General features: G+C 31.2%; 2 protein-coding genes across 8 annotated transcripts in view; one reads left to right on the top strand and one right to left on the bottom strand.

Annotated features, from left to right (window-relative positions):
- The window catches only part of LOC142324805 (protein D3-like), a 138,688-nt gene extending 121,270 nt beyond the window's left edge, over positions 1-17,418 (bottom strand). The window contains exons 1-2 of the transcript XR_012756394.1: positions 17,061-17,418; positions 12,920-13,153 (exon numbers count right to left, since the gene is read on the bottom strand). The gene's annotated coding sequence lies outside the window, so the exon portion shown is untranslated. The remainder of the gene's footprint in view (positions 1-12,919; positions 13,154-17,060) is intronic.
- Positions 1-18,866, top strand: part of LOC142324806 (uncharacterized) — a 58,679-nt gene that overhangs the window by 8,182 nt on the left and 31,631 nt on the right. For 2 of the 7 annotated variants that reach the window (XM_075365820.1, XM_075365825.1), the window contains exon 1: positions 17,642-17,807. The exons of 3 other annotated variants lie outside the window; for them this stretch is intronic. The gene's annotated coding sequence lies outside the window, so the exon portion shown is untranslated. Of the gene's footprint in view, positions 1-17,435; positions 17,808-18,866 lie in introns of those variants that run through there. 2 more of the 7 variants (XM_075365823.1, XR_012756395.1) reach the window with 2 other exon arrangements.

Here is an 18,866-nt window from a genome sequence, read left to right on the forward strand (position 1 = left end):
TTCACATTTTGGTGTCCTGAATCGGTTTCTGGAGTTCGGCGAATACATCTAGCAACACTGTACGTATGGTCTAATTATAAATATAATATTAAAATTATAGAGCTGTATGTTTGCTATTTCAGTCGCTGATAAAAAATGAACTAATCTGTACTCATCATTAAAATATGAATTTTTATATTCCACTGAATATTTTACTTTCAATTTATACCGACGTGAATACATTTTTCAAATAAAATACATTTAACTAATAATACAATCTATCTTAAAATTATAAATAAAATGATCGGATAAAATAATCAATAACGAATCTTAATTCTAATATATTTGTAATAAATGTAATGTTTATAAAATATAATTTGAAGATAAAAATTATAAAAAAATACAGCTTCCAGAAGCATTTACAAAAATTTTGTAAATGTAAAATAATATATAAACAGATTTTTTTTTCGGACACATTATGAAAAAATAATTACATACTTTGTTGTAAAATATCAAGAAAATATTTTAAATAAATGGCATCTTATCTTACTGTTGAAGAATACACATAAAAAAAAAAATTAACCACAGTTCTATTATATTGACGGCATTTTTTTCGTTAGTTCCCGATTACTGCAAAAACTACTGAACCAGTCATTACGAAATTTTACCTGTAGTTTTCTTATGACACCTGGAAACTTAACCGCAGTTCAAATCTCATCAATCTCACTATTATGCAAGTCATAAAAAAAAGTTTATAAATAAAAATCTATAACTTTCTTTACTGAGATTTAATATTGTTGTCTATGTTAATATCGACTTCTTCAGAAAGTAATTATGTGATTTGCTAAATTTAATTCGTTGTCTATAAAATATCAATTTGTATCAGTAACATAATATACGTAAAAATAAATTAATTTGATAATAGAATTATAGGAAATGACGACCGTTCACAAATTTAACACTGTTTACAGAGTAATACTCTATATTTTCATTTCTTGAACTAAGAATTTACATCAGGGTAAGCCACACTCGTAATCGGCATAAATTTGACTTTCAAAATACGTTAAGTTTCAAACCGGTTTTTTTTATTAAGCTGAAATTGACTACCTGAAATTGAAAGATATTCAAATTGGTAACGCGATCATAAAACTTTCGAAGGGATGACATCGTCGTTGTAGATATTACTTAAAAATTACTAGGAATTAAGATAAAATTAGGATAAGCTTATTTGATGCGACGTTTGTTTATGCGAGAAAAAACATTAATACATAGTTTTTAAAAGTATTTTTAATTAATTTAAAATGCACCAGCACGTGGTTGTCCGCAGTTTGCAATGATTATGCGAAATTAAAAATACCGCACTAATTCTGAAACTTATTTAAAAATGAATTCCTTAATGTAATTAGGCTTTGTTATGTATTATAATGATGTAATTTTTTGGGGATTTAACTCTATTTCCGACATTTTACAAAAAAATGTATTTTTGGATGAAGCGACATTTTTGTTTTAATTAAATTTTTGTAACGCGTCATTTAACGTATACATGTTCAATATACTAATTCATCGATCTTATTCGACGTAACTAGATATTGTATATTTTTTCTTTTATTTTTCATAAAATTCTGACGAATAACTTGTAGATTGCAAATTGAAGCGATTACTATGAAATTTGCGATAGACCGGTGACAAAATGCAAGATTATAAAATAGCATAAAATTTATCGCTATTTTAACCGGTTAAATCTGACAGATAATTTGAACGTTTCATAGTTTAAAAGAAAAGCCTAGGCGGCACTGATTTGTTGTACCGGGCCATAAAACTGTTTGAAGTAGTGCATTAAATGATTAATGCACTATCCTGGGGAAAAGTGTGCAAAAAAATTGAATTGTAAAATCAGAAATTAAATATAGCCAAATACGCTTTTATAAACACTGCATCTCAAATGCAAAAAAAAAGTCTTCTTTAAGAGATTTCAAAAGAAAATGGGTCAAACAGAATGAAATTGTCTGGCCTGTGGTAGTCCAGTGTAGCGGATAGAAATATACTTTACAACACGGATATTAATTTAATCGTTTAAGTAATCGGCCGTGTAGCTGAATGTTTCATAGCGTTAATATTAAATTTAGGCGACGCTTATTTATAGTTTTAGGCTACGAATTTACGGTCTCGGATCGGGTAAATCATTCTCCATACAAGTGAATTATTCATTAACCCGGACAGAAGTGATACAGAAAAGTTTAACTATCGCGTTAATAATTCAGATCGGGCAAAGGTTGTATCGAAGAATAAATTGATCTACTGTACCGATTTCAGTAGAAATTCAACTAGTATTTTGAAACCGTTTCGTACAAAGGCTGGTGTCTTATAATGGAAATCGTTCCTTTTCCCTCAAAAATAGGCGATGTACACCTTTATCTATGTAATTTGCTAATTACAGAAGTAGTAATTTTATAGAATTATACAATCGCCAAGTTATATATTCAAATACTGCTGATGCAAACTAAATTTACATAAGTAATCTCGTGCAGTCGATGTAAATTCTGTACTATGTATTTGACCGCAATACGTAAACAATAAAGGGTTCCGCGGGCTAGTTCGATTCAAAATGTAACCTATAAAAGAATTTTGTTGTTTTTCTTCTTTGCGTTTTAAATGTACTGTTTTTACGATGCACGGAACGTTTCGGTAAGTAAATTTTAATCTGTATGTTTTTACGAATACAACATATTTTTTCAGCTATCAATGAAGTTATTAAATTAGTAAAGTCGATTCATAAAATTAAAAATATATACGCATCTTTAAGTTTACACGTTCTAATCGGTGATATTGACCGCAATAGTAGAATATTTTATCCGCACTAACGATTTACATAAGTCTCAAACGGATGATATAACTGCAAAAAAAAAAAATAGTGAGTGATAGACAGCTTAATTTTTATCGTTCTTAATTATTTTTTCATCCGAATGATTTAAGAACACTGTCGGTCTATTCTTTAGAATAGTTCGTGTTTTAGATTTGACATATCTCTTCGAAGATAAATCGTATTGAGCAAAATAATAAAATACAAAATTCTTTCTATATTATGTCGTTAAACCGTAGCCGCATCTCAAAACTTTCATAATTAATAAGAAATAACTGTTGCATATTAAATAATTTAAATTACGATAAAAAATAATAAATATTCCTTACATACATTCCGATAATTAAAATAAAAATCTAATTTTATTTGAAATAAAGTATATCGTGGATTCAAGCGATACCACTAGATGTCGGCCTCGCTTCTGTATCTTTTTTTTATGAATCCGCCCGGTGATAAATCAGAGAATACCTCGAGAATCACGCCAGGGAGTACTTCGGGAAACTGTACTTGTTTTTAGGTCTTAAAATGACTTATAAGTCTTATCGACAATCAATTTAAGGTCAGAAACTTTCATTAAATTAATTCCCACAGATCTCTTTTCAATTAAAACTAAAACAGCTCATTTAACTTCCTTATAAGTGAAAGATAACACCTAAAATCTTGCGTAACTGTCAACAATAACTTTGGGTAAAAGCGTAAGATTAGAATCGTTCCGACATCGAAGCTAATATTAGTGGTATTAATAATAATATAGTTTTTAAAAAGCGATTTCAAAATATTTTTACGTATAATATTCTTGAAACTGTTTGGAAGATCCATAAAATCCTATGGAAATTTGAAAAATCTAGACAAATTTATTTCCACTAGCATCAATGTTTTTTTTCCTTCTTTCCCCTGGGCCGCACCCACAATTAAGTATAACACAGCCCAGGGTAGTGTCCATATACTCAAACAGGCCTCCCCGCCTACCCGCAGGGTTGGTCTAGTGGTGAACGCGTCTTCCAAATCAGCTGATTTGGAAAGCCGAGAGTTCCAGCGTTCAAATCCTAGTAAAGCCAGTTATTTTTACACGGATTTGAATACCAGATCGTGGATACCGGTGTTCTTTGGCGGTCGGGTTTCAATTAACCACACATCTCAGGAACAGTCGAACTGAGAATGTACAAGACTACACTTCATTTACACTCGTACATATCATCCTCATTCGTCCTCTGAAGTATTATCTAAACGGTAGTTACCGGAGGCTAAACAGGAAAAAGAAAGAAAAAAAGCTAAAACAATACAACAATTCTACTTTTAATCGCCGATACAAGTATCGGCGATTAAAAGTAGAATCCGGCTTAAAATTACGAAAAAATAATTCCTCCGAATGTAGTCTCCAGTTACGTTCGCTTGAAATTTCCGTTGAAATTATTTTGTAAGCGCACCCCGAGTGAATAAACCTCAAAAAGGTTTCGCCAATACGGGAAAGAAAGCTCGATTTGAAATTTTGACACATTTTTTCCAGTAAAGTCGTTAAAAATCTATCTTAATTTCACCGTTAAGGATTCTTTCCCAAAAAAAAGTTTTGATGTCATACGTTACAAAAAACTGTCTCGAGCAATCTTTTGCTGCGGTGGAGCCCCCTTGAAAATTCTAAAATTTTTTACTAAAACTTACCAAATTTTACGGTATAATTTATCTTTTATCCTGCTTAACCGTATCAAAAATACCGAAAACTTTTTTATCGTAAGAGTGGGCTACATGAAAATATTGTAGCTTAAGACTTTACTATAATTTTAATCGTCGTTAAAAAAAAAAAATTCGGTTTAAAAAATCAAAAAATCAGTAGTATTATGAACCGCCTAAAATTCTTTTATTTATTACTTTCACACTTAAAATAATCTATCGTAAACCGGGCGTCTAATATATTTATTATTCTATTTGTATTGAAAGCGAACGAATCTTTTATAATAAACACAGTAACCGAAAAAAGAAATTTATTTTCTTTTAGAAAATATTTTCACTTTTTTAAAGTAATTTTGAGTAGCTGTGCCGCATTATTTTCGAAGACGTAACAAAAATTCCTAATTAAATTTTAAAATTGTAAATCAAAAAATTCTGTAGATTAAAAATATAGTTTACAGTACTTTCGGCACGATCTTAACGTAACAAATTCCAGGTCCCTTAATTAGATCGGTCGTTCAAACCAGAGGATGATAGATCGACAACAAGTCATAACTAGAAACTACATCGTTGGAACAATCCGTTCTCGTTTTACATTTACAACGTTTCGATGACCGTACTTAAATAATAAAGACGACTACATCAGTAACGGGCCTATATATTCTATTAGCAGATTATAAACGATGAATTTTTTTTATCGAACTTTTTAATTTAATTAAAAAATTTTTATAACCGATTAAAGATTCTAATTTTATTCGATACTTTCTACAGAACCGATTCTTTATCTTACCAACACTGAACCGATTAAAGAGACAAAAAAAGAGATTTTCATTTTATTTTTTACGTCTTTTTGAGCTAAAGAACGAGTTTTTCTTGTAAAACAAATGCGATCTTATAGCCGAATAAATTTCAAATACGATCTAGAAGTGGAAGAAGCGACCGGCAATCCGATGTTAAAATTTTGTCCTTCGTATTACGTTTTTGTTAAAAATTTTAAAAGAGTTTCGGCTTTCTTACGAGAGAATCAGTGTCGATGAAGACTTTTCCGTATATATGTCAAATATATCCCGTGTAATTGCTACCTAACACCGAATAAAATTTTACGTTCTCCGATTTTTTAAATTTCAACATAGCGTTGTTATTATTACGTCTCGGGGTAGATAATTTACGTTGTTAGCGAGGAGATAGTGAATTTACCCGAACCCGGTTAATAGGAAACAAAGGATAACTCGTATTCAAACGGAAACTGTGCCCGAGATATACATTTAAATCGCCTTAACGAGTCAAACATATCGGTATAAAGAAATCATCGCTAGATAATTCTAACCAAAATGACCCCCTTTGACCGCTAGTATTCGCCGACGAACTTTTAGAATTCATTAAATTGTTTAAATCGTGAAATCATTAAGCGACTTTTTTTTAGAAAAAAATCCGGGGAATGCGAGTGAATCTTCGATCTTGAAATCTCAACGTAAGCGTTAATATTTGTCAAAACGATTTCCTTTTGGAATTGCCGAATGTCAGTATCGCGGAAACGCTTGTACCCCTCGTGAACTCGTGACCTCGATGCCCTTTACCCGTATACTTTTTCACGCGATGTTTATATTTCTGGAGATGAATTTTTAAAGCAAAATGCAAGATTTGTTGATTTTTACCTCTTTAGATTATTTTATTTTTGGATCGCGGTGATATCACAAGCCCGTCGTGTAAATATACGGTTGCTGTCGTCGAAGAGGAAATAACGGTACGCCGGCCGCATTGTGAAGTCAGGAACGCTGCTGTTTTACGAAACGGTAATTTGTCGAATTAGTATTCGAACAGAAGGTTCGTATTTTGGAAATTTTGGAAGCTTCGAGTCGCCGCGACTCGTAACGCTAAAGTTCGGAGCTTTTCCTGCCGACATTGTTTTCACAGTATTTTAAAACTTCAAGGTATAATGTCGACTTACAGTTTATCCTTCAGGCGGCCCGCAAACCGGCATTAAAAAATGTATAGCGAATGATATCGTTATTGTAAAAAATCCTTAAGCGTGACCTCGGTGTTCGATCGAATTCGAGTCGCCTTTTTTTGTGTGTCGACTAACTTTTTCCTACCCGTTACGAATACGACTATATTTTCGATATCGTAACGTTGAAACCGGTTTTGTCGTCTACTACAATATTATTTTTAAATATTTCGTCTTCGTCGACACGTTTTTAACACTTCTGACCGAAAGACGATGATTTTTTATATTTTGTTATCGACTGCGGCGTGCACTATGTAGCAATTCTATGCGTAATCATCTCCCCCTAATCTTTCAGTGAGAATTTCAGCGCTTGACCCGATTAAAATTATATACTCGTTCGTTATTTCCCGCCCGTCTAAACAGCGATTATTGCGCGCAAGTTCTTTCACTTTTGCAGCTCGGCGAGCGGACCATTATCGAACCGTTCGTATCCATTTTTTAAATCGTCTTAACCATTCAAACGCTCTGCACGGCGTAAAAAATTATAGTTGTAAATGAGAATTTACGGTTTATTATTTCTGTAATCGTTTCTTCAAAACGTCACACCAATAGGTCGCTTACGTTAATCGCTTTTGAAAAACGGCAAAACGACACGAATGATGACTTATTTAAACAGTCAGAGCGTTGAATCTTGACTTGCAAACTCTATTACATTTTTTTTTTAGAACGCTTATTACACTCGATGAAGTCTATGACGATAATTCAAGTGGATCGCTGTTACCGGTCGAGAGCATCAGCCCCCCTCACTCGGCGGCTTTCGTTCGGAATCGGTTTCTCTTTACGATCTAATACGAAAAAAACTGAGAGTGTGAAATAATTAATCGTAAGAGTTTAACTATAATAACAACAACGCGAATACGTCAAGTAAACTATGCAAGGTTCGAAATCAAAGTTTAAACTTTTACCGACTTTTTGAAAAAAATAAGGTATTATGTTCGGTCGCTCGGTGGGAGCGGGGGGTGAAAGTGAATTTTCTTTACGTTTTGATGTACGAGTACGAAAATACCATTCGTTTAAATTGCGGCTTCCTTATATATTTATTTATTTTATTTATACATATTTATAGGCCTACGTATAACATTTTGTGGCTCGAAAATCTCCAAAACGACTCCATAAATTTTATTGAAATTTAGATACGCTCTAGTAGCGTATCTGAAGTTATGCGTGTGAAAATTTGATGAAAATAGGTCGAGTCGTTCTTGAGTTACATTCAATTTAAGGTCGAACAAATTTGAGCGGGGCAAGCAAGTTAGACGATCGATTAGAATGAATTGTTATTTTTAATAAGATACAAAATAAAATTAAGAGAAGTCGATGTTCTCGCGCAAGGATTCTTTTTTCTGTTCCGATTCAAAACGCTTGGACTCCTTCCGAACACGATTGCAATTAGCACAAGTCAGACCCTCTGACCTTTGCTGACACTCGTCACGCTTGTGACCCTCGTCACCACAATGAGCACATACAGCAGGATAACTACAGAACTTAGCCCTCTGACCTCACTTGCAGCACTTGAAGCACCGCTGGACATCTAAAAACTCTGGAACGGTCTGGTTGAACCAGGATTCAAACCTAGAACAATTTTAATAAAAATTATCGATGATACCGCTAAGCCGCGGAGGTTTGCATTGTGCAGCGCTGTACTACAGATTTATTTTAAAACAGAAACAGTGAAATAATTTTTAAAAGGTGATATTACGATAAAATTAGATGAACTTTTTATATTTCTAAAAATTCTTTTGATTAAAGTAATTTTTCATATCTTTCTTTTTCCTGTTTAGCCTCCAGTAACTACCGTTCAGATAATACTTCAGAGGATGAATGAGGATGATATGTGTGAGTGTAAATGAAGTGTAGTCTTGTACATTCTCAGTTCGACCGTTCATGAGATGTGTGGTTAATTGAAACCCAACCACCAAAGAACACCGGTATCCACGATCTAGTATTCAAATCCGTGTAAAAATAACTGGCTTTACTAGGACTTGAACGCTGTAACTCTCGACTTCCAAATCAGCTGATTTGGGAAGACGCGTTAACCACTAGACCAACCCGGCGGGTAGTTTTTCATATCGCCTATGAATTAGGACACCTTTAAGTAAACAAAGGTTTAAATGGCCAGACCCGTCCAAGTTACGTGGGATTTGAATATTTTTATGAACATTGCTGTTCAATTTTTTACTGTTATTCGTTAAAATGTGCCTACTATTATTACAATTTTTTATTTATTTTATTATCTGTAAGGATGACGAAAAATTGACTCGCTTTCATTTCTTGGTTTTCTTACAGTTTAGTTCCTTATTTGATAAAATTTTCAGATTTAGTGGCATTTGGGTCTTTCTAAACTATTAATGAAGAATGATTTTTGCTTAGGGCCTCGAACGTATAGAATTCACAAAATACATGGAATCCTTTATTTCAGAAAGCCAAGCTAAGCCAAATTTTGTTTTTGTGAAGTCTCACTATCTCTCAACGATCTATAGACTTGATACTGTAGCTTGACAGCTGCTCTTACTCGGTCTTGGGCTGATAGTTTTTTAATATTTTCAGTGCTGGAAACCAACTGCTAACTCTTTTGATATTCAGAACCGATTAAAAGTAGTCGTTGAACCTGAGTCCTGCAGCATCATAGAACAGGGTTAACAGCTTAAAGGTTATTACTAAAAACTAGTCTGTTAGATAAGCTAGTCGGTTTGATGACTATATAGTTAGATTTAGATGTAAATAGGAACCCGATTAGCCCTGTGCCCCTCACTTTGAAAAAAATGAAACGATATAAACAAACATCTCCTTTTCAGATATTAATATAGGTAGATCGGTGGGATTCACGATGTTCAAAAATTTTTAATTCCTCAATTATACTAAGAACAGATGCAAAGTTCTTCTATCTACACAGATCGAATCTTATAGTCTGAAAAGTCATGCGCAAAAGATCGGCACAAGTTAAACTTTACTGCGTAGAACAAAATAAAAAGAATAAGTTTTGTCGATCTCACCGTCTCAAAAAGTAACTTGAAAAAGACACTTTCAAAATATGAGAAATGATGGTAGGTACTGTTATTAACAACTATTCAAACCAAACAGCCAAAACATGAACTATCAGCTTTAGAAGTTTGAACGATTTGAAAGAAATTCAATAAACATAAAAGTTCTCCTAATAAGATAAAGTTAATATTTGTCAACCGTCTTATAGAAACATACATATGCAGATTAATAACAAGTTTAACGACTGGAACACTGTGATATATAAAAACGCAGAAAAACTATGAAAATATTTACAGACATAATTCAAATGCGACATACTTTTCAACAGCATTCTACATTTTTCTGCCTAATTAAAAAAAACAAACCGTTTACAATAACGCTAGCTGACACCGGAGATGAAAAGTTGCAAAGGCAATTGAAAATGTTTTGAAGTAATTCGTACCTGGGGCAGAAATATAAGACGTGACGCACATCTTCAGTGGCCCTAACGCTCTGGACAAGGCCTTAATTAAGCAAACCAAATCCGGCTAACCTATATCAAAAAGCACCGCGTCTCAACTATCTGCATACTTCTCGCATCAGATGAATTTACATGCGTGTAAAGGCCATCTGACAGGGAAGGGCGGTAGGAGGGTCCACATCCTCATTAAGGATGTGGATGCACTCACCGCTTAGGATGAGTTCATTACAGAGGAGTCAAAGTTATGTCCATGCGACCGGCCTACGGTGCCAAAGCAGGTGGTCACTGTGGCTGTACCACCCGTTCTTGCGGATAAATTATCGGCTGATAGACATATCTGTATCTGAAGGGTGGCTTTTAGGGTTATGAGACTTCATCTGACGACCTTTGTTTTTACTGCTGGAAGCCAGGCCACAGGGCCAATTCATTGTACCGGGCCGGATCATAATTGCCACTGTTTCACCTGCGAGCCTGGTCATCTTCAAAAGGACTGCCGACAAGAGGCTTTGTATCCTTCCTGTCAGTTGCACGGACATACACCTGGGAGTAGGGGAAGCAAGATTATTTCTAAGGCGAAACAATTCAGCTGTTCTAGTAAGCTAACACAATTTTGTTTAAAGGTACCACTTTTATATCGCCATGTCATGTTTGATTACTTGTCGTAAGTAAAATTGTGTAAAAGCAACTGAAATATCAAGATTTAAAAATATAAATACGCTGTACATCACTGAAATTTTCCCGATTGTGTTCAGGACATTAAGTAAATAAATAAATATTTTATTTCTGATTAATACATTACAATATGTACCATTACAATAGGTAGCTTTCTAATGAAATCTACTTTAGATTTCATTAATAGTGTATTCATAATGTGTTGGAAGGTAGGTAAGGTAGCTTACCTACCTTCCAACACATGAATATACTACTTGGAATTCAGAATAAAATTAATCTGTTTATCTTATTTATTCAACTGGTTTAGAGGAACATATTTTTGATCGTTTTAGATCCGCTAATATTATACCTCGCATTTAAAAATACATATCTAAAATTGTACAGTGAAATTCGTTTAAAAACAAATCGTGAAAGAATTCCTTTAAGTTTAGAAATGAATTATATTCCAACACCTAAACCACTGAAAGTACTTCATATCGACAGCGTTTTTTTTAAAACAAAAGATTTTGTCAATTTAGATAGTATTTTAGGTATACACAAGTATAACGGATTGAAATATCACAATCGACCGAAGCAGCTGATAAATTATTAAATTAATTAACTCGTTATAAAATACCTGAAAAAATTATTTCTAATAACGACACCTAATTCAATAATTAAAAAATTAATGCGGATATATAAAATTAAAATATATTTTACAAACACAACATCCATCGTCAACGTGAAAGATTTCAGTCTACGCTAATTCAACATATTAGAATCTTTAACAACCGACAAGAAGTAAAAAAAACGAAAGTATTAAAAATAAAATAAAATATGCAGTTATTGCGTATAACAGTAGCGTTTATTCTGTTACCAAATTAAAACGGTTGGAAAATTTTACGGACGTAACCCGACTTCATTATTAGAAGCTGATATACAGCGGCAGGTAATAAACGATTACATTAGCGATCGTAAAGAAAAGGTGAAAAAATTGCATAAACAAGTAAAGGAAACTAATGAAAAAAATAAAAATTAAAAATTCAAGGAAAAATAAATATAAATAAAGATTTACTGGATATCCCACCTGATGTTTATATCAAGACTCTCCAAATACGAAGTAAAGCGAAAAATAGATAGGATGAAGGAAAAATAAGATCAGTGAAAAACAGCAGAAATAGATGAACGACGTATAATAAAAAAATCAAAATACATTTAACGACCTCGAAAGGTTAAACAGATACAACAGAAAAATCTTCCGAATACAGAAACTAATCGGTATTTGAATTCTCTTGCAGGTCCTGTTCCTAAATGAATTCATCCTGGAGCGGCAGAAATTAATTCGTAAATGATCCCGATAGAATTGGATTTAGCCAAATTAGAAGCCTCTTACCGAACATTATTATAGATAAAGTTTTAAATCGTTTATAAAATTTGAATAATATTTCTGAATATGTATTAAATTTTTTTAATCGTAACTTTTAATTATAAATTCTATAATGTAAGTAAAAATAGTCATAAGTCTAGAGATAGAAGTATTATTCGTACAAAAATGTTAATAAATGAAAAGTTAAAAATAGTCTTAGTAAGTAATTAAGTAAATAAAAGAGGAATTGTTAACGGTCTCGGTTCGATTGTTAAATTTTTTACTACCAATTTAGATGCTATGATGGAGAAAAATATAAAAAAATATTATTAGTACAAATATTATTAGTTTCATAAAACAGTCATATAATTGAAGATAATTTTATGGAATTACGTAATACGTAAATGGTTTTGTCGACTTAGAAAAATTAAGAAATTTCGTGTATCTATATGTAAAAGAATTAATTTGTAAAATAAGTTTTTTTTTTCAAAAATATTATTCGTTAAAATAAATAACTTATATAAACAGAAAAGATAATTGTCTAATTTTACATCCGGTATCCAAAATATAAAATTTAAAAAAATGTAAAATAATTATACACCTTTATCCAATGTTACAAAATTTATTTGAGTTTATTTAAATATTTCTCCAAATTATGAATTCGTGTCTGCTACTTTCAAGATGTTATAATGACTGTGAATATTTATTTTCTAATGATCGCTATGATACAGAATTTATAAATATATAAATGATTAATTTTTAACTTTATTTCATTTTTTTAAAATTATTTTTACTTGCAATGTACAATTTTTTACTTCTGTTCAAATAAAGCAGTTAAGAACGTGCCTTTTGATAATTGCACCTGCGGATAAAGGTGTAGTCCAAATACTGAAAACTTTAACCTAGATCAGTAACCAAATAAGTTTTAATACAACCGTTTTAAAATTAACCCACCGTGTTGGTCTAGCGGTGAACTCGTCTTCGCAGATCAGCTGATTTCGAAATCGAGAGTTCTAAGGTTCAAATCCTACTTTTATACGGATTTGAACAGTAGATCGTGGATTCCGGTGTCCTTTGGCGAGTTGGGTTTCAATTAACCACACATCTTCTCAGGAACGGTCGAGCTGACACTGTACAAGACTAAACTCATTCATCCTCGAAAGTAATAATATTACGTGGTTCCGGAGGCTAAACAGAAAAATAAAAATAAATTTAAATGATTATTTTTTTACATAAAAAGTTAAAAAATAGGTTGTGTTTCAATCGCTACCGAGATACATATTATTCGATAATACTGTCTACTACTCCTTCCTGTAACAATCCTACTGGATTTGAATTCACGTTTGATAATCGTGTACATATTGCCCGTTAAAAAAGTAAAATCCTACTTTTTGCTAGGAGAGGTTTGCACACTCGGTCCTGAGTTCGATTCCGGCTTTATTTCATGATTATTTTATACATATAAAATTTTGTTACTTTAATCTAGTTTGCTTTATCTAGTGAAAGGTTATCTTAAAATAAACCGGCTTTCCTCTTTTTATTGTAGTCGTACTTAAAATAAGTTATTTTATTTTGAAATCTTACAGAGCAAATTTTTATCTAGCGGACCCGGCATTAAATTTGTTTGTACGAATTAAATAAATTATTGTATTATATTTGACAAATTATATTATGAAAATTATAAAATATATAATATTAATTCTCTTTTACTTTCCTTTCTTTCTTCTTATGACCTCCGGAATGTTTACTACAGTTTAAACCTCATCTATATCATTACTATATAAATTTTAAAAAAACCGTGTTAATACATATCCTAAAACTTCTTTTACTAGATTTAATGTAGTTGTATATATCGACAGATATCGTCTAAATCGAATGTCTATGTCTAAATCGATCGGTGTCGATTTAAAAAATAAAAATATTTAGTTCATTTAATTTTCACAATTCCCGTTTATTCTGTTAATATTTATTATCAAAAACACATTATTTAGTACCATACTATTTTTCATAGTACAAAATACTAATATTTAAATTACCTGCCGAGTTTGTGTAGAAAAATCCTTTTCTATTTTGTTTTTGTATTTATATTCGTAAAACTTAAGATAACTACAAATAATGCATTTTTCATGGACGTAACACAATGTTTTGGTGCATGTAGATCAGATAACTGTGGGGTCCGAATTGTACAGAAAGAGAAACAACGTATGAGAAAGACAGCGAACGAGCCGAGTACAGCAGCTAGTCTGTAACTAATGCACAAACCTGAATTACGCAATATAAAATATGTCTCTTTTGTCTTTATACATCTCTCGTAATCACACTAAATAAAGTTACCCCCTCTTTTTCCTTATAGTTTATTTTGATTTAATGTCGTTTTTTGTTACTAATAGTTCTATATTAACGTAGAATTATTTGGTTTACATTTTCGAATAATCATTTCATTTTGTCTATACTTTTAAAATATTTACGATAATATATTTAAAATGGTATTTTTTATTTAATAAATAAGTTTTACAACAATATGAGGAATTTCTAACGCTTTAATCGATCAGAATCGCACTGTGAAATAATTTCAATGATTTCTCAAGAAAATGAGATTATGAATACAAAAAGCAATCAAATGTATTTAACTAACTAGATTTCCAAAATGTTAACGAATATTAAAATCGTTTAATACCCACAGGAACTCATTATACCGGTATTTATAAAACAACAAAATTTCACATCGTATTCAAATATCAACCGATGAACCGAGGGCTAAAACTTAATTTTTTCCGAACAAAACCTATTCGTATTCGATTTATTCAGTTATAAAAAGATTACTTATTTAAAGACATTCTGGCGGTGTTTAAAATCTGTATACATAGTCATGTATCATAAATATACGTAATTCAAAGCGGAATTTATGATAAAATAAAAATACTTCGCCGACCGTGGGGCTTCTAACAGATAAATAAATACTTATCCAGACCTCTTTATGGAATATTCTTTTACCTTGAAATTATAATCACAACTCTTCTTCGTACAAGCTTATCTTCCTTTCTCTCTCTCTCTCTCTCTCTCTCTCTCTGTGTGTGTGTGTGTGTGTGTGTGTGTGTGTGTGCGTGCGCGCTAATGGTTGATAAATTCATTTATATAATGGTATCTGACATGACACGACTCACAAGTCGCTTCTGAAAACAACGCAGCCAACTTAAGAATAACAAGTTCTCATGCTAGGCTTATAAGGAAAAGTGAAGACTGGAAATAAATGGTTTCCCTTCCTCTTATTTACCGAACCGACTATACGATTGCAAATCGACATAAGAAGCCCACCAATATGCAGATAATATTCAGCCGTGTAAAAGCTTCATATAGTGAACATTATTACTTTCAGAGAAAACAGTTCTGACCGTTACATTTAGTATCTGAGGTATTTTAGATGTATTGCAACTACAGTAAAATCTGGGGCAGATATAACAGCAAATTAATGTGGCCGTTGTAAAACAAGGCGATGTAATATTGCTGTTTTAAACCGATTTTACCTATTTATTTAAAAAATGCTCGCCAGACTGGGATATATTGTTAATGGAACTCGACAACAGAATAATGCCGGTCACGTTTGAGGAGTCATCGGACGATAAAATGTAACCGATTCAGCAAAATAACATCCGAGTGTTAATATTTTATATTCATAGAAATACACATTTTTGTAATTTTTTTCCGAGCGCAGTTAGTGAATAAATACTGAAGTAAAAAAAATAAATAAATAAACATCCATAGTTGTAATGCTGTTTAAATTTTCTCACTCCCCTTTCACTAGTTTTTTTTTTTTTCACTAGTATTGCATACTAATACACTCTCTCTCGCCCCTAGATTATTCTCTCTATCTCTCTTTCTTACATAGACAAGCACGATTTGTAGTATCAGATAATAAAAAAAACTATTAGATAATTTAAGTAAAAATTAAAAAAAAATAAAATTTATTTATAATCTGTACTTAATAATTTATATTCATACGAACAAAGACCACGCTTTACTCCTAAAAAAAATGAATATACGATTACGTTACCGCTCGGATCACCGTGCTACAAAAAATTAAACGATACAATTACTATAACACTTAGTTATTTTACTAATCCGGTTCTCAATTACCCGGACTTCCGTGTTTAATTTATCCGTAAAATATGCATAGTTTTATTGTGCAATTCAATTGTTATATGAATTAATTATGAATAAAAGCTAAACAAAAATTCCCTTCGTTGTAAAACGGAACAAATAAATCTATTCTGTTTCTCCACTGTGTGTGTGTGTGTGTGTGTGTGTGTGAGAGTGTGAGTGTGAGTGCGTGTGAGCGCGCACGCGCGTATTTGCATTGTAGAAGTGGGTTGTCGGCTAAGTTGGATAAATTTAGAAATAGTGAAATCATATCATTACATCCTTACGTATCACTCGTTAATCGTTTTTATAATCTATAATAAATTTTGTAAGTTTTGTAAATCAGAACAAAACTTTTGGCTAAATTTTTGTCGAAAAAAGTTAATAAGTCTGACCATCTAACATAAAAACCGACCATTTTGATCTGCAGAACATATCAATGTAGGTTTCAAAGAAAAGTGAGAAAATATTTGTAAAGTATTTCATACTAAACAACGAAGGCAATTTATGTTTCTAAAATAGATAGCTAATTTATTAATCACCAAATGTAGACACAGGCAAAAGGTTTTGTTATTATCAGAAATCTAAACAAAAAAACAGAACTTTATTAGAATATTGATACCCGAAATAATTAACTTTTAAATAGAAATACGTAAATAAAACGTTTAGTATACAAAATATTCACCAAACTCCCTGTTCTAATATATCGGGACTTGAAAGCAAATTATTTTAGTTACATATTTTTATAAAGTAACAGATTACTTTATAAAAATTAAGTACAGATTCTTAATTTTAATTAAAATAACAACAATAAAAATATATTTGACTAATCTAAAAAAATGATTTTTGCCAAAACAAAATGTGCAAAACGTTTAGTTCATTAAATTCCCATAAGTTAACCAATAAGCACATTATTTAATTTTGTTATTACAAAATATTATTATTTGAAAGAACTTACCTAGTTTACACGTAGAATTATTTTCTAAAAGGTTGTCTAGATTCACGTAAAATACAAATAATCAAAATTTGATACGATTTTTAAAACATTACAGAAAATTTTTAAAACACTTACAGAAGAGAAATAAAACATGATTTACTGTATGACAACGTTATTCGTTAACAACACTTTTAATAGATTAATAAATTACCAGAAATAAAATGTAAGCTAATATTATTATTATGTAAGATTTGTTTATTTTTTCTACATCGCTGAATATAATGGAAACAGCTAATAATATAAACAAATATAGTTTTTCATCAACTAACACACATTTTGACACATTCAGTTTGATGAATTTCGACACGAGCCAAGAGAACGAGAGTCAAACGAGGGGAGAGAGTCTCTGCATTCTCCCCCTCTCTTAATATACGGAGAATCTTAATAGGAAGCTTATATAAGAAATAATTCTAACATTAGGTATTGACAGGTGCTGTGTTGTCAATTTACCTGAGTTTTCCTTCCCTCTTGGCCCCTTGCCCGCCAAAATCAGCATTAGGTAATTTACTGCGTTGCGTATTTGACATTCAACATTTACACAGAATAAACTTTCCAAGCTATAAACATTAGTTGTGGAAGGGATGGGGAGAGACAGTGAATTACGTGCGTAACAGAACGAAGCTATGGATCCAGCGGCCATCTTTCCATCCAGCGGATATATATGCTTATACGTTTATTTTAGATAGATTACCCTTGTTGTTGGTCGAGGTAAGAATTTTTTATATATATTATTTTTACATATATTATTTTTTATATATTATTTTTTATATATTATTTATTACTACTAAAAATAGAACAAATCCACCTTAAATCAGACCAGATTGTTCATGTAACCTAACACAATACTTCAATTACTGTTAATTATTAGAACCACTGGACACATCTTCTCCTGCATCATTAACATATTTAAAGAAATCCTAGTCGCTATAGACTGTAGGTGTTCAGACTCAAACATTGATTCTTCTTCATTATGCTTATAATTAAAAGAATTGCCCTTCTTACCTGTTAAAGTATTAAGTTGTTACAATTCAGTCAACAACTGACATTTTCTTAATATTTCTTAATAATATAAAAAGTAAATAAATTTGAATATTCAGCTAGCCTATTTTATCAGCTGATACTTTATTTTAGTAATTCATTATTAATGCACTGTTTAAGCTAAATTTAGAGCTCTTACTGTCAGCATACACACTAGTATCTTTTTCAACAATGTAATGTAAAATTATTTAAATGATATCATGTGATGATGGTCTATATTATACTTATTAAAATTAATATTAATTTTGATACAACTTTTATCAAAACAACTTTTTATCAAAAACAACTTTTATCAAATTCCATTGGTTTCGAGATATGTCCTATTCATTAACAATAAATGGAAATTAAATTTTCAAATACTTTTTTATGATGAAATATTATTTTTTAGTTCTAATATATTTACAATAACACAAATATTAATGTAAGGTTTTTATTGAATTCACCATCATTTTCAACCAGTTCTGAAGAATGATAGAAACATGAAAGAAAATAATTTTTCATTAATATTGGTCTACTTATTTATTTTCATATAGTTTTATTATTTTATGTATTAATATAATCAGACACTTTATTATTATTTTTTGCTTATTATTATTATTATTGTTGTATTTTGTGATACTGCTCTAATCTTTTAACAATTTTCACTGTCTGAGCAGTTTTTTTATTATCTGTGGTTTATCACATGTATTATTTGTATCACATGTACATGTGTGTTCTATATAACGTGTA

This window comes from Lycorma delicatula, chromosome 5 (assembly GCF_047948215.1).
Source record: "Lycorma delicatula isolate Av1 chromosome 5, ASM4794821v1, whole genome shotgun sequence".
Classification (NCBI taxonomy): Eukaryota; Metazoa; Arthropoda; class Insecta; order Hemiptera; family Fulgoridae; genus Lycorma; species Lycorma delicatula.